The sequence below is a fragment of the Antechinus flavipes genome, chromosome 5 (assembly GCF_016432865.1).
Source record: "Antechinus flavipes isolate AdamAnt ecotype Samford, QLD, Australia chromosome 5, AdamAnt_v2, whole genome shotgun sequence".
NCBI lineage: Eukaryota > Metazoa > Chordata > Mammalia > Dasyuromorphia > Dasyuridae > Antechinus > Antechinus flavipes.
In genome coordinates this window covers 184,609,595-184,624,550 of record NC_067402.1, presented here as the reverse complement: position 1 = coordinate 184,624,550, position 14,956 = coordinate 184,609,595, and positions in this window count along the sequence as shown.

Genomic DNA, 14,956 nt, shown 5'->3' with positions numbered 1-14,956 from the left:
ATGGTTTGATTTCCTTATAAATTAGAGTCAATTCTCTATATATTTTGGAAATGAGGCCTTTATCAGAACCTTTAACTGTGAAAATGTTTTCCCAGTTTGTTTCCCTTCTAATATTGTTTGCATTAGTTTTGTTTGTACAAAGGCTTTTTAATTTGATATAATCAAAATTTTCTATTTTGTGATCAATAATGATCTCTAGTTCATCTTTGGTCACAAATTTCTTCCTCCTCCACAAGTCTGAGAGATAAACTCTCCTATGTTTCTCTATTTATAATCTCGTTCTTTATGCCTAAATCATGGACCCATTTTGATCTTATCTTAGTATATGGTGTTAAGTGTGGGTCCATCAGGCAATTCTCTAAGACCAGATTGTGGAACAGTTATTGATCTATACCATTAGGATGAAAACATAGGTCTGGACAGAAACAAATTCTCTCTTGGAGATGGGAAAAGGAAACAAAAAATGATTTGACCTCAGCTGAGAAGAAAACTCAGGGAACCAGATGTTGAATCTTTCTGTTGTTTTCTCTGTTAGCCCTACTCATTTGTTTTATTGTGAATCATACACAATATAAAATATATGTATATATTAACAATCACCAAAAACCAAAATGCACAAAAACAGTAAAATTGGCACATAGAGCTAATTTACAATTTGTGTAGAAAATTAGAGGCAGTGTAATGTGTATAGAATCAGCCTTAGTACCAGGAGCATCTCCTTTCAAGACCAGCCTCTGACATATACTGGCAGTGTGATCCTAGGCAAATCACTTCACAAATCTTATGGTCACCCATGGGCAAAACAGACCAAAAAGATATTTCAGCTTCATCTAAACAGATGGATGTTTAGTAAAAGAAAGGAGAGGCAGAAAAACATGGTCCTCTCAACCATTTGCTTTACAGGGAGGAGGTGAAAAGTGGATAAATTCACAAGCTCCCAATGTAAAGCAGGGACACTCAGGCAAACAGATTCTGTTTGGGACGATCACTCTTAAGCAGATTAGTGAGCCATAAAAGAAAGGTTCTAGCTGCTATGATTATATTCACTTTGGAATAGTAGAACCCTTCTTCAAAGCAATATTTTTTATTTGCTCCTGGGCTAGACCAGTTTAAAAATTCTGGTCTCCCATAATTCTTCAGTTCATCCTTCAAAAACTACCCTACCCATCAGCCCCTCTGCTGATTAAAGGTTATACAATAAGTGAATATGTTGTCTCTTCTATTAAAATATAAATGGAATTTCTCTTTCTATCTCTTGCTGTTGGGCTTGTTGATAATATATAGAAATTCCAATAAACTCTGTCCTCTATTAGAAAATAAACCTGGGGGCAGCTAGGTGGTACAGTGAATAGAGTACCAGCCCTGAAGTCAGGAGGATCTGAGTTCAAATCTGAACTCAGACACTTAACACTTGCTAGCTGTGTGATCCTGGGCAAGTCACTTAACCCCAATTGCCTCAGCAAAAAAAAGAAAAGAAAAGAAACTTGATGGCAGGGGACCACTTCACTTTAGCCTTTGAACATCCCCAGCATTTCTGTGCTTAGTAGATAGAATACAGAACCTGGGATCAAGAAAACTTGAGTTCAGATCAACCTCAGATACACTGTGTGACCTTGGAGAAATCAGATAATTGCTGTCTGCCTCAGTTTCCTCATCTATAAACTGAGGGTAATTTCCCTTGATCCCAGAATTGGTGTGAGATAAAATGATTTGGAAACTTAGAGATTCCATATAAATACTAGCTATTACCATTTTCAGCATTTGATTTTTGAACACCTCCTCTTTCTGGATATTGTTATCAGCTTTTGTGACACTGTTCTCTTGTATTTTTTGCCTGGCTATTCCTTCTCACCTTTGGATCCTCAGCTTCAACTCATCCCCATTTGTATATTTAGCACATCTTGTGTTCTAGGATCTTTCCTTCTCTACCAAGGAGCTTCCATTCTAATGGACAGGTTTGTTATCTATTACTTCCCTTCATGTACTATGTATGTTCTAGCCAAACTGGTATGCTTGCTGTTCCTTCCTTTCCCCTTCCTTTATTTAGAGAATACTTGCTCTAAATGGCGGTTTCTCCCTCTTTACCTTTTCCTCTTAGTATCCTTTGTTTTCCTTTGCTTTTCTTGATGGTCCCAGTTTATTTAGAGCTTTAGTATTCCTGACGTTATTCTTATAGAACCCTATCAAGCTTTTGTATTTATCCTTTGTTACATGTTCTTACTTCTGTCCTTGGTATCTAGATTGATAGGTGAATTCTCTCTGTATCCACACTGAACTTTTTAAATGACTCCTATTTTAACAATTTAGAAAGACAAGCTCTTTGATCTACACAATTCCAGAGGTCAAATGATGAAAAATAATGCTCACCTTCTGACAGAGAAGAGAACTCAAGATACAGATGAGCCATACATTTTGAATCTGACCATTGTGGGAATTTGGCTTGCTTGACCATTTATATCTATTAAAAGATTTTTTTCCCCTTTAATTGAGAGGAAAGAGGTGGAAGGGAGAGAATATAAATGCCTTCTAATGACTTCCGTTTTTCCTCATTAGGCTTTTTTCTTTGTGTTTTCAGAATTTCATTCTTGAGAGTTTTCCCTGTTTGTCCTTCCTCAGAAACCTTTAGATTTTGCTCTTATTAAGTTTAAAAATGCAGTAAAGAAAAAGGAAAAAAAAATCCTCTGCTTTTCTAAATTCTAGATTTTGTCTGGTATTTCTGACACAATCTAGAAGAAAAATTCACTTTTTTACCTGTTCACTTAAAAAAGTACAGGAGAAGCTCAAGAAATCTGACAGGGAAGCTGAGTCATCTTAAGAGTAAGAACAACAATTCTGGAGAGAGGATACCCTAATTCTTTTATATCTCCTGTGGATACCCAATTCTATCTTAGGGTTCCAAAGTTTTTCTTCTGACAGTACTTCATTTTGTGAATATGACTCAATAGACCTGGCTAGCTTTACTGTCTTGTGAGCTCCATGTTTCCTGGTACTGGTCTTTGGTATTTCCCAAACCTTCTTGAATCTGTTGACATTCTGTAGCAACCACTTCCTGTTGATGAGAATCAGATCCAGAGAATTTCTTCTTGTTAGTTCCTCCACTTTTTGAATGATAATTTCATTTAAGCATTTCAAGAAGTTTTTAGCTACTCTGTTTTGAGTAGTGAGTGTGATTCAGGAGATGGTCTGGATAATTGATACATCCTTCCATTACTATCATGATTTCTTTTTTTTTTCCTTTTTTTTTTTTTTTTTTTTTTGCTGAGGCAATTGGGTTAAGTGACTTGCCCAGGGTCACACAGGTAGGAAATGTTAAAGTATCTGAGACCAGATCTGAACTCCTGATTTCAGTGCTCTATCCACTATGGATTTCTTTAAAACTCTTTTATCTATTACCTCCTGTTTAGATAGCTTGAATTATAGTATAAAAATTAACTTCTTTTTCTGCCTCCATTGATCTTTATTTAAAAGCTCTTATAATCCCTCTCTTTGTTCTTGATTATTAATATGAATATAAAAGGTATATACATTCAGATCCAAATTTCTTTCATAGACCTTGTCCTACCAAGTCTTCATAATAGCCATGTGGTCAGAGTTGTTTCTTTGAATTATACTCTCTAGTTCATCTTGCTTATTGCCTATACTGTGTACTTTTGTGTATAGATATTCAAGGCCTTGGATTTTTACTCCATCTCCATTCTTGAATTTTTTCTCTTTAGAAATCTAAGATATTTCAGTAGCTATTCTTCTTATGGTATGTCTTTTTTCTACTTTAAAATTTTAGATTTTCAACTTCTTTCAGTGTCTTTGTTCCTTCTTGATCCTGTCAAGTCAAAAGGTCCATTAAACTGTAGGCTCTTTGAAGGTATGCACTGTTTATTTGCCTTGCCTTTCTTTGTATGTGTCATGTTTAGTACAGTGCCTGGCATGTAATAAGCACTTAATAAATGCTTGAAAATCAATTTATACAGTGCCTAGCTTATAATTTATACCGTGCCTAGTGCTCAATAAATGTTTATTGATTGAACAAGGGTTGGTATTTGTTGCATTGGGTGAAATCTGGCTGTAAACTGACAAAATCACTAGAGGGATCTGTGAGCATCTGCAGTGATTTAGAAAAAGCTCGAGTTTGGTTTGTTGGAGATTTTTTGCCTCCAATAAGTCACTTTGTTGTGCTCCTATCCCTTTCTTTCTATCTCCTTCCTAAAGGACTTATCAGGCAAGCTTGAGGTTAGAATACTTCTGAGACATTTAACTATATCTGTTCCTTTTACCCAGGGCCTTTAGACATTTTCAGCGAAAGACTCTCTATTCTTCCTCGTGGGTGAGTTAAGGCAACTTGGTTGAATTCACTTCTTTCTTTCCTTATGCTAAGTCAGAATGTCTCTCTGTTTGTCTCTGTCTTTCCTTCCCTCTGTCTTTCTGTCTGTCTCTCATGAGTATTGTCTCTCTCACTGAGGAAGGGATGCAAGGATGTACTTAAGTCAATTCCTACCAATCTGAGCTGATTGTTAAATTTTTAGTTTAAATTTTGGAAATCTGTAAATACTACAAATCAGAATTTGATTTGTTCTTCTATTAGTTATCTGAACTTAAGTGGTAGAGAAAGTGTCAGTAATGCAGGGTAAACTTAAACATGTATCATGCATATATATATTTTTTTCAGAGAACTAGTTGTTAAAGATTTACAAGCACATCCTATAGCTGAGAACATGGGACTTCTACCAGACACAAGACAAGTACATATGGAAACTTTGTTTTATTGCACCAAGTTTTTTACCTCTGTCATCTGTGGATAACTGGCACTGAGAAAAGAAGAACAAACTTTCCCCCTAGCACTTAGGTATGCTCTTTCCTTTCCTGCATCAGTTTCTGGTTCAAGCATAGGTTTGAGTAGGTTCAAATTTAAAGTGGGGATGGGGCACAACAAAATGGCAAAACCATTGAATTCCCATCTGAATTCAGCATAACTGTCAGATAAATTGGTGTTTCATTTATTGCTAATCTTGGTCAAATGGATCACCCTTAGGGAACTTTGAATTTGCTTCTCCTATGCTTAACTTCAGGAAATTCTAGTCTGGATTCTAGTTGCTGAACTTCTGGAGCAAGCTATAAATACATCTTGAAATTTTCAAAGTTATAACTAACTCCAATACTTCTTTACCTAATGGGGGTCATTAGCAGGAAAAAATAAACAGCGGTATATGAACACAGGCCTAAATGAATGGGCCACATTTTAGTCCTGGAAGAGGAAAGCCCAAGGCCTGCCCCTATTCAGAGTCTTCTAATAGACTTCTCTCACTCAGAAACAGCCAGGTAGGAAATAGAAAGAGGCTCACTTTGGTTGATTAATACATTTTAAATGATCCCAGTTTCTGGCTCAGCAGCCAGTTTTCACTAAAAGTCAGCAGACTGGAACTAGTTATAGAATGTGTACACATGCCTCAAATCAGGGAGGAGGGTACTTCCATTACACATCACTGTGCCTTTATGAAAGCAGAGTCTCTAGCCTCTTTTCCATGGCCTGGCAGCAGGCAGAGGACACTGTGTGTGCTATGAGAATGGTACTTCATTGATTGGGAGCCCATTTCACTGACAAAGGGAACATATGGAAATGGTGGTGAGGAAGAGTGACTGCTTATTCTTATTCTTCCTCTTTGTCTTGTGTGTTGGGGACCTGAGAGGAGAGCCCACTAAATTATCTAGAACATACCCCATTAGTAAAAAATTTTTGAGCATGCACCCTGAATATAAATATGTATAAAATCTCTATTTTTTATTTCTAAATTCTATAATTTATACTGTTGTATATATTACCATACTACCATATTGTTACATTATAAATATGGACAAAATGCTCATTTAAAAAGGATGAAAAATATTAAAGTCAAACTCAGGAAGTTATAGTGTGAGACATTATGGGGATGATATTAGAGTCAATGGATATAAATGAAAAGGCAGCAGGTATGGGGGCAGATTATTTTCAGTGGATTAGAATTCTGTGTCACAGTTGAGAAGGTAATAGTAAATAGGGCGAAAAGAGGTTGCAAATTTAAAAATTTAAGAAGTCCTGGTATAGACTATAGTGGGGCACATATTGTACTAGATACATGCCCTTGCTTTTCAGAAGAATAGCAGAACTATGAACCAGGTCTGAAAAATGGTGTGGTGTCCTTTAAGGTATGTATGCCTGGACATAGCTATTGGCTTTTCTCCTTCTTGCTGATCTGCCTCATCCCCAACCCCATTCTCACTACTATTAGCCCATTTGTATTTATAGAGTGGTAATCTTGGAAAGTGATACCATCATCCTTACTTTGTCATCACTAGTGTCTGAGAGTTGGGGGCTTCCATCAACAAGTTCTTCCTCCAGTCCTATGTCAGTCCAAGTTTCTAGCTCTGCTCCTGGTTTAATTGTCCCTGGGATTCAAAATCATCAATCCCTGAAGAAAAATCACATGTGATGTCGCTGTCTTACTCTGCCTTACTATTCATTGTGCTCTCTTGCATCCCTTGCTCTATTAACAAACTACTTCATCCTCTCTCTATACTTCTCGTTTTTTTTTTTTTTTCTATTATTTATATAAACATTAGCTTCCTTCAGACCAGTGTTAAGACTCCAAGGAATTTGTGATTAGCCAGTCAGAGGGTGAGAAAGACTAAAAATAATGAATGTATAACATACTTTTAAGTTTAGTCAGTATTATTAATATTTGTTCCATCTCTTTTTTTATTTCAAGATAATGAGCAATAAATGAAGCTCTGATCTGTAGTGTTTGCTGAGTTATACACAGTTTGTATAACTTTGCTGAGTTATAAATGCTCACACTGAAAATGTAGCAATCAGCCTAGGCTGGTTGGAGCTGACTCAGTCCTGCATCCCTCCTTCCACAAGGGGACTACAACAGGCAATCAAAATAGGTGTCAAACCTTGAAAATAGACCTATCTTTGGAGGTTCTGAGGCTCAGGTTTTTCAATAAAGATGAGTCTTCTTTAGTGTAGATTCTCTGTATAAATAATATATGCTTATCAACAGAAAAAAAGATAAGTGAAGAGAATTAAGAATAATATATATTTTTAAATTTGGGGCATTAGAAATATTAAGCAAGTAGGTGGGCATGAGGGATGAGGAAGGGAAGAGTAGATAATCTTAAAAGCTACATTCCTGTCTAAGAATAGTGAGAAGCTGGATGGAAATGAATACTTTTAAAAGTATAAACTTTTCCCAGCCCAATCTTTCACTCCTTCAAATACATATACACATAAACACATTTACAGGGTTTATTAAATTAATCTAGAAACTAGAAGGTATTATGAATAGGTATTAGTGAATCTTTGTTAACAAAGAGTAAGGAAGGAGAAGGAAGAAAAACCACAGTGATAATTAAACTAGATTAAGTCTGTAATTATGCACTAAAGTCAGTAGTTGAATGTATTCATAAGATTGGAATTTTAATGATCTCTAGGTTTATAAGTCAGAGTGTGTGTCTTGTGTGCATGTATGAATAAAGGTACAAAAACAGTTTAGAAAAACCATTTAATCAAACATTTCCTTTGAAAATCTGACATGCAAAATTTCTAAGAAATGGACACAAATGTACCGGAGTAATGGCACTTGGATTATTTTGGAAACAAATATCTGAAGACTGTATCCTCTAACAAAAGTGTTTTGCCTAAAGGTTCATGAATGTCAGATCTCAGAGGCACCTTAAATACCATTGAAATAGTCCCTATATTTTAAAGAGGAAGATCCTGATGGAAGTGACTCACACATTTTATAATTCAGTCAAATGTAATATTAATGCTATTATAATGTAGTTTTAGGGATCTGAATAGGAAAATCTTTAATTAGATCAGCTCTCGGATTAATGAGTATATAGAGCATGAACTTTTGTTTGGAGTCAAGGAGGTACTTCTCTAATGAGAGTGTTAGCATACTTATTAGTGTGTTGATAAGAGGATACAGACAATTCCTAATTAGTTTTTCAGTAACTGAGGCTGCTGCCAGGACATTTGGCTGGCTAAAAAGCAGGAGAAATACTTTGAATTGCTCCTTTGTGCTAGCAGATCAATCTTGGTCCCCCTTTTAATTTCCTTTTCTCCTTTCCCTTTATACCTTACCTAGTGTAGTGGCTAGGAAATGACTTCTCCATCACTACTCTCATGAACAATATGAACAGATGATGGAAATTTGCAGTAGATGCACATGACAGGATGCTTGTACATAGCCTAAGCAGAGAGTGCCTTAGGGCAAACTTTTCACAATCAACAGCAGCTTCTAGGACACTTGACAAATTCTGTAAACTTGTATATGTACTCAGAATAAGAGAAGAACTCATCAACAGTATTCTGGAACCTAAACTTCATGTATGAGATATAGAGATTTTGGTCTCCTAGACAATATGATCTCAGAATTCTCTCATATTTAGAAGGGATATAGAATATTTGTGATAAAAATATGGATTAATTTAACTGAATTCTTATGTACTTTCTTCACGAGATGTTCAGAGATTTAGAGATAAATGTCTTGCCCAAAGTTGTAAATCACAGAGCTGCTAGTCAAACCTAGGTGTTTGACTTAGCTCTTTAATCAGCCCCAAAAGTTCTTTGGGAGTGTTATAGATGATTTAAATATTGTTGGCAACCTTCCATGTCAATCTTTGAAGCTTGGATCCTGAATGTTTTTAGCTTTTTAAACAGTTTTTAAGCACTTGTTTCTTAATAATGAACTTTGTTTCCTCCCTAACCCCCTCTCTCTCCCCTGACAAAATCCTGTTTTTTCTCTCTTGCTAGAAAATCAAGGCTTGAGATAGATATTATTTAGAATTTCTATAATTGCTGAAATAGCCTATTTAGACTTTCTGGGATGGTCATCCTACCAGATATCTTGGTAGAAATTCTTCTCTCCCTCCAACACTCTATAATTCTTTCCCAGTACCATCTCAATCCTCTGTGCTGTTCAGATTGTACTTTCAGTTAAGATGTTCCTCAAACTGAAATAACTAATGTGTTATTCAGCATCTGGACAGCTCAGTTCTCCTTTAGGGCTACCTTTAGCCGGCAGCTTTTAGCAATAACCCTGAAGAGCCCTCTAGTGGCAATCACTCGACAAATAGCTCTTTTAAGGAAATTAATACAAAATCCTTTAATTTCAGGAAGAAAGCGTGCTTATTTGAAACCAGAGTGGGAACTTAAATTCTCCCCTGTTTTCCAAATCTGGTCTAATAGAGGGAATGGATATTTTTGGTGGGGAAAAATGAACATATTTACTAGGAAATTACAGATTTAGAGTCATTCACATATTATTTCTTCTTGTTCTCAACTACTGAGCCAGACTTTCTGAGTAAAAGAAGCACTTGACCTTACTTACTGAGGAACTAATTAAAATGACCTTTTTTGTCCTTCCTACTTGTTAACCTGACGATAGCATACTTTCTTACCGGGAAAAGTTGGGATTACTTCTCCATTGGTCTAAGAGTAGACGAATTACACTTATTTCTCAGTTTATACTGTTTAGACACCATGGTGTTATTAACTGATCCTTACTGAAGGAAGAGAATCTCCACAAATTCTTGAGGTAAACATGTTCTTAAGGCTTGCCTGTGATTATCCAAGATTAGTTTTGTAGAGATAGAATTAAGAATCCAGAATTCCCTCTCAAATTGGGCAGGGCTAGAAAATATTTATAGTGAAACTATAGCATAATTTAATACATAATTCTTATGCATTTTCTGAAATTTAGAGAAGTTAAATAACTTGCCCAAAGCCATGCAGTAAATATATGACAGAGTTGAGAGTCAAAGTCACGTTTTTGGACTTGAAAATTCAATGTTCTTTATTTAATGACCTTTAGGTTAACAAAATGAAGACAACTAAATAGAAGACCCTTTTGAGCAGAAAAAAATATTATAATATGTGGATGGTTATGTTACATTATGACTGACTAAATTGGTATTGGAATTATAATGGGAAATTGTTATCTTAGACTGTTAACTAATTTTCTTTCTTTTTTCTTTTTCCCAAGTCAAGGGGTGAAGTGTATTGTAATTGTAATACCAGTTGAAGGGGGCTAAGTTCACAAAGAACCAGGAGAAAGGAATCAAATTTATCCAGTTCTTCATGTAACTGATAAGCTAATTTTGTGGCCCAGAAGTAGAACTGAGGAGTGGTCTCAGGAATTTGGTTATCCCTGACCAGCAGATTATATATCTGACAATCAGCATGTTTGAAGGACTATCTTAAAGGCCAGAAGACTTTAAAATCTTTGACAAACAGGATTGCTAGAACAATTGCACTCTTAAGATCAGGGGACCTTAGATTAATTGCTATATTTCCCCCAGAAGCTGTACCCTATCATATCTAATTTTAAAGTATTTGCAAATTAATTTGATAGATTGATACAGATTTGAGATTTGAAAAATAAAGATGTTACTTAAAAAAGAAACTAAAATGAATGATTATTTAAAGTATTATGATTAAGGAAGAGGAAATATAATATCTGGTAATTGTAATTAAGTCTTCAAAAGTTTCTCAGAAGTTTATTCTATGTTGCTTTCTAGAACAGAATGCATTCATTTGCTGTTGTACATCAATATACTTTGTGGAAACCATATAAATGGAATAGTTTCCTATTTCTGTTGCATCTGAGAGAGAATGTATAATATCATGTTTTATCATGGGCATTTAAAGTAAATTTTATTCCTTTTTCTCTTTAAAGCAGAATAAAGGGGAATAATAGTTTTTTCAACTTATTATACAGGTGTGGCAGTTCCAAAGGCTTCTGATGAGTTTAAAAATTATTGTTAAAGAAAGAATAAGATGTCATGTGTTCTAATTTGAATCAGCTGATGGTCAAATAACAATAATAAGGTTTAGCTCTTTACTATTCCTGTATTTTTAGAACAATAGTGGACACTTTTAATCTTAAAACTTTGGTTTAAAACTTTTTATAATGAATTTTAGTTCAGCATTTTTCAGTGTTCTTACTTCATCTCCCAATCTCTGGTTAAGCTGTCAGTCAGTGTCTGGCCCAAGAATAAAGGCATCACTAACAATTAAGACATACTGGTTCCAAATTGATGGAACGTTCAGTCAGTTAATGAAATATTAACAAAGGAAAAAATATTAGCAAATATTACAAAAAATGGGATTTATATCAGAAATGTAGAGTTGGTTCAGTATCAGTATCAATATCAATATCAATATTGACCATATCAATAGCAAAACTAACAGAAATCATATGATTATCTCAAAAGATAAAGGAAAAAGTTTTTGACAAAATACATCACCCACTAGAAAGCATGGGAATAAATGAAGCTTTCCTTAAAGTGATAAGCAGCATCTGTCTAGAACTATCACCAAGCATTATATGTAATGGGGAGAAGCAAACCAAGTCAAGGAGACAATCTTCAATTTTAGTCAGATCAAGATCAGGCAGGATTAGGAATGAGACATAAAATATGATATTACCATAATGTTCCAGGTGAGCCAGAACTGACTCAGGCTGACTCATATTTCAGGCTTGGGAATGGAAGATGAGTCACATGTATATCACATACCATTTGACAAAGGGAAGTTCATTCAACAATAGCATGGAAAATAAATTCAGCAAAGAAAGGTATTTCAGTTAAATGTAGCTTGTTTTGCCTCTGTATTTGCTACATGGGGCACATCTGGTGAGGAGGATATTTGACTCACATGGCAGTGGGGAAGTCTTTCAAACCCGAGGAACTCGGATTACTCATTGATTGGGCTTTTATGCCAAGGGTGAACAGGAAGGTACATCAATGATTTGAGCATTAGTTTTCTCAGCTATTTTTGTGGAAGGTTTCATTAATATTTTAGGAGAAAGTTATTGTACATAAAAGAGATGTTCTGGTCATCTTACACAGCTGTGGTAAATTTCTTTTTGTGTGATGGGGCTCACTTCCATGGTTCCCAGTCAGATTATTAGTAGGGTTACTTCTACCTCATGTAAAGAATGATATGAGTTTCAAGGGAACCAAGCTCAGCTAAAAAATAGGAAGTATCATCCAACCATGAGGCAGCATTATATACTGGATAGAATGCTGAATTTCAAGACAGAAAAAATGATTCAAATTCCATCTCTGACACCCTGTGTGGCTATTGTAAAATCATTCTATATCTTTGAATTTTGGACAGTTTGCTAAGACTATATATTGTAAATAGATTGCAATCTACATAGGTAGATGGAGTTTAACATATCTAAGGAAATTATGGGTCTTTGACATATCAAAATATTGTCTGATTATAGGGAGAGAGATAGTTTGGTATGTGGACAATTATAATAATAGTTGACAGTTATATAATTCTTTAAAGATCACATAATGCTCTATATAAATAGACTCATTTGATTCTCAATAGCCCCATAATAGAAAAGCTGCTGTTATCCCCATTTTACAGATCTAGCAATTGAGGTTCAGGGGATTGAGTAACTTATTTGGGATCTCACAGCTAATAAGTATCTATAGTGAGATCTGAATTCAGACCTTCCTGAATCAGAATCTGATTTTGGTCCGGAATTCTGGGGTCATCTTCCTATGTAAACTCTATGTGAATCACATAATCTCTTTTGGCCTATGGGAACTCAATTTTTCTCATTTGTAAAAGTGAATTTCTCAAATGTTTACAGCTCTCCAGGGGATGCTCCTAGCAACTACGACAAAGGCTGATGATCTCATTTGTAGCAGCAGGATTAATTTTGTGGTGACCTGAATACAGTGTGTGCTGTTTAGGTTTTTCCACGGTTGGGTAATTATTAAAGCACACTAAAAGTGAATGCTGGTGTTCCTCTTAGAAGAGAAGGTAAGAGGGTTAGGAAGGAAACTTTTCCAGGACGAATTAAATGTTCTTTTTAAAAAGTAGAAGAAGAAGGGGAAAAGGAAGAAAAAGAGTTTGAAGAGGCTGAGGAGTATTCTATTCTGTTGAAATACCACAGGTAAGAGAAAGGGAAGATGGAATCACTCAACTGTTGCAACTAAAAAAAATGCATTTGAGTATATTCCTAGAATTCAGTTAGGTGCTATGAAGAACAAGCTTTTTGTTCTTCAAGAAAAAATGATTTACATTCAAAGGTACTATCAAATGAGAGATCATTTTGGGTGGTTGGTCACTCCCAGTTCAGGTGGTGTCTTAACACTGCTCTACCTTGATCTGAGAACAACAGGGAGGTCTGATCTACTCCAGAGGAATGTACTTCAGAGAACCCCACAAGACTTCGTGATACAAATGAGCAGTGCCAGAATGAATTTAGAAATTATTGCTAATGATTGCATAATCTTTGGAAAATCAGTACTATCTCCATCTTTCCTTAAATTAAAAGTACTTATGAAACACTTGCTATGATCCCATTTTCTCACTGATACTTTAGCAGATTGAAATCTTAAATATTCCTCTCCTCCCTCTTTCTCTTTTTCTCTCTCCCCTTCAACTTGTTTTTATCTATTGCTTTCTTCCCTATTGGCTTCAAACATGCCAAAATTTTCCTTGATCCTGAAAAAAATTCTTTCATTAGATTCTGGAAAACCCTTAAGTCACTGGGTCTATACACTGAAGTATGTTGGTAAATGTTTAATAAATGTCTGTCTGGAAAAAAATGTAAGCAGGATACATTTTAAGTTTAATCTACATTATTAATGTTTGTTCTATTTTCTTAAGTCTAGACAGTCAATAAATAAAGCCTTGATTTGTAACATTTGCTGATCTGAAAAGTGTGAATACTCACACTGAACATTTAATAATCAGCTTTCTCAGGAGTTGATGAGCCAGTTCCATCACAGCCCTACTTAGATCTTTCCTCATTTAGTCTAACTCCCCTGAAAAGCTCTCTGCACTCTTCCACTTGTTCTCCACTCTTCAACACTTTGTTCTTACTTTATAAACTTAAAATCACCAATGATGTCCCCCTACTTGCCAAATCTGATGGTCCTTTTCTCTCATCTTTCTTGATGTCTCAGCTGCATTTGTTCATTCTTGGATTTGGTGTCTTTTATGGATTTTCATGATGTTACTGTCCCTTAGTCCTTCTGTTTGCTCCTTCAGCTCAGTCTCCTTTTCTGGTTCATCTTCCATCTCACAATCCTTAAACTGTGGGTTATTCCTAAGGATCTGCCTTGGGTATTCTCTCTCTTCACAGTTAATCAACAAATATTTATTAAGCACTTACTATGTGGCAGGTGGGGCACTGAGATAGCACAGTGGGTAGTGTCAGATCTGGAGTCAGCCAGATTCATCTCTGTGAGTTCAGATTTGGTCTCAGATGCTTGCTAGCTATGTGCCCCGGAGTAAGACACTTAACTCTTTTTGCCTCAGTTTCCTCATCTGTAAAATGAGCTGGAAAAGGGAATGGCCAAGCCACTTCAGGATCTTTGCCAAGAAAGCCCCAAATGGGGTCACTTTCTAATGGAGGGGAGACAATATGCAAATAACTATGAACATATGATATATACAGAGTATATGGAAAGTAATCTCAGAGGGAAAATAGTAGCATTAAAATAATCCTGGAAAAGTTTCTTGTAGAAAATGAGATTTTAAGACATGAAGGAAGAAACCAAGATTTAGAGGCAAGGAGGGAGAGCATTCTAGTCATGGGGGACAGAATATAAAAAATGTACAGTGTTGGGAGATAGAGTGTCTAATGTGAGGAATAACAAGTAGTTCAGTGTCACTGGATAGAAGAATATACAAAAGGGAACAAGGTATGTGAATCCTGAAAAGGAAGGATGGGGTTAGGTTATAATTATTTTTATAGCTTCCATATATTTATGACCAGTTCCAGTCTCTTTCCTGAGCTTCAGTCTTACATAATTGGCTGTCTATTGGATATTTCAAACTAGATGTCTTGAAGACATCCAGAATATATCCAAAATAGAACACATTATCTTTCCCTCCAAATACATTTCTCTTTCAAACTATTGTTTTTGTCAAAGCTTTTGTCAT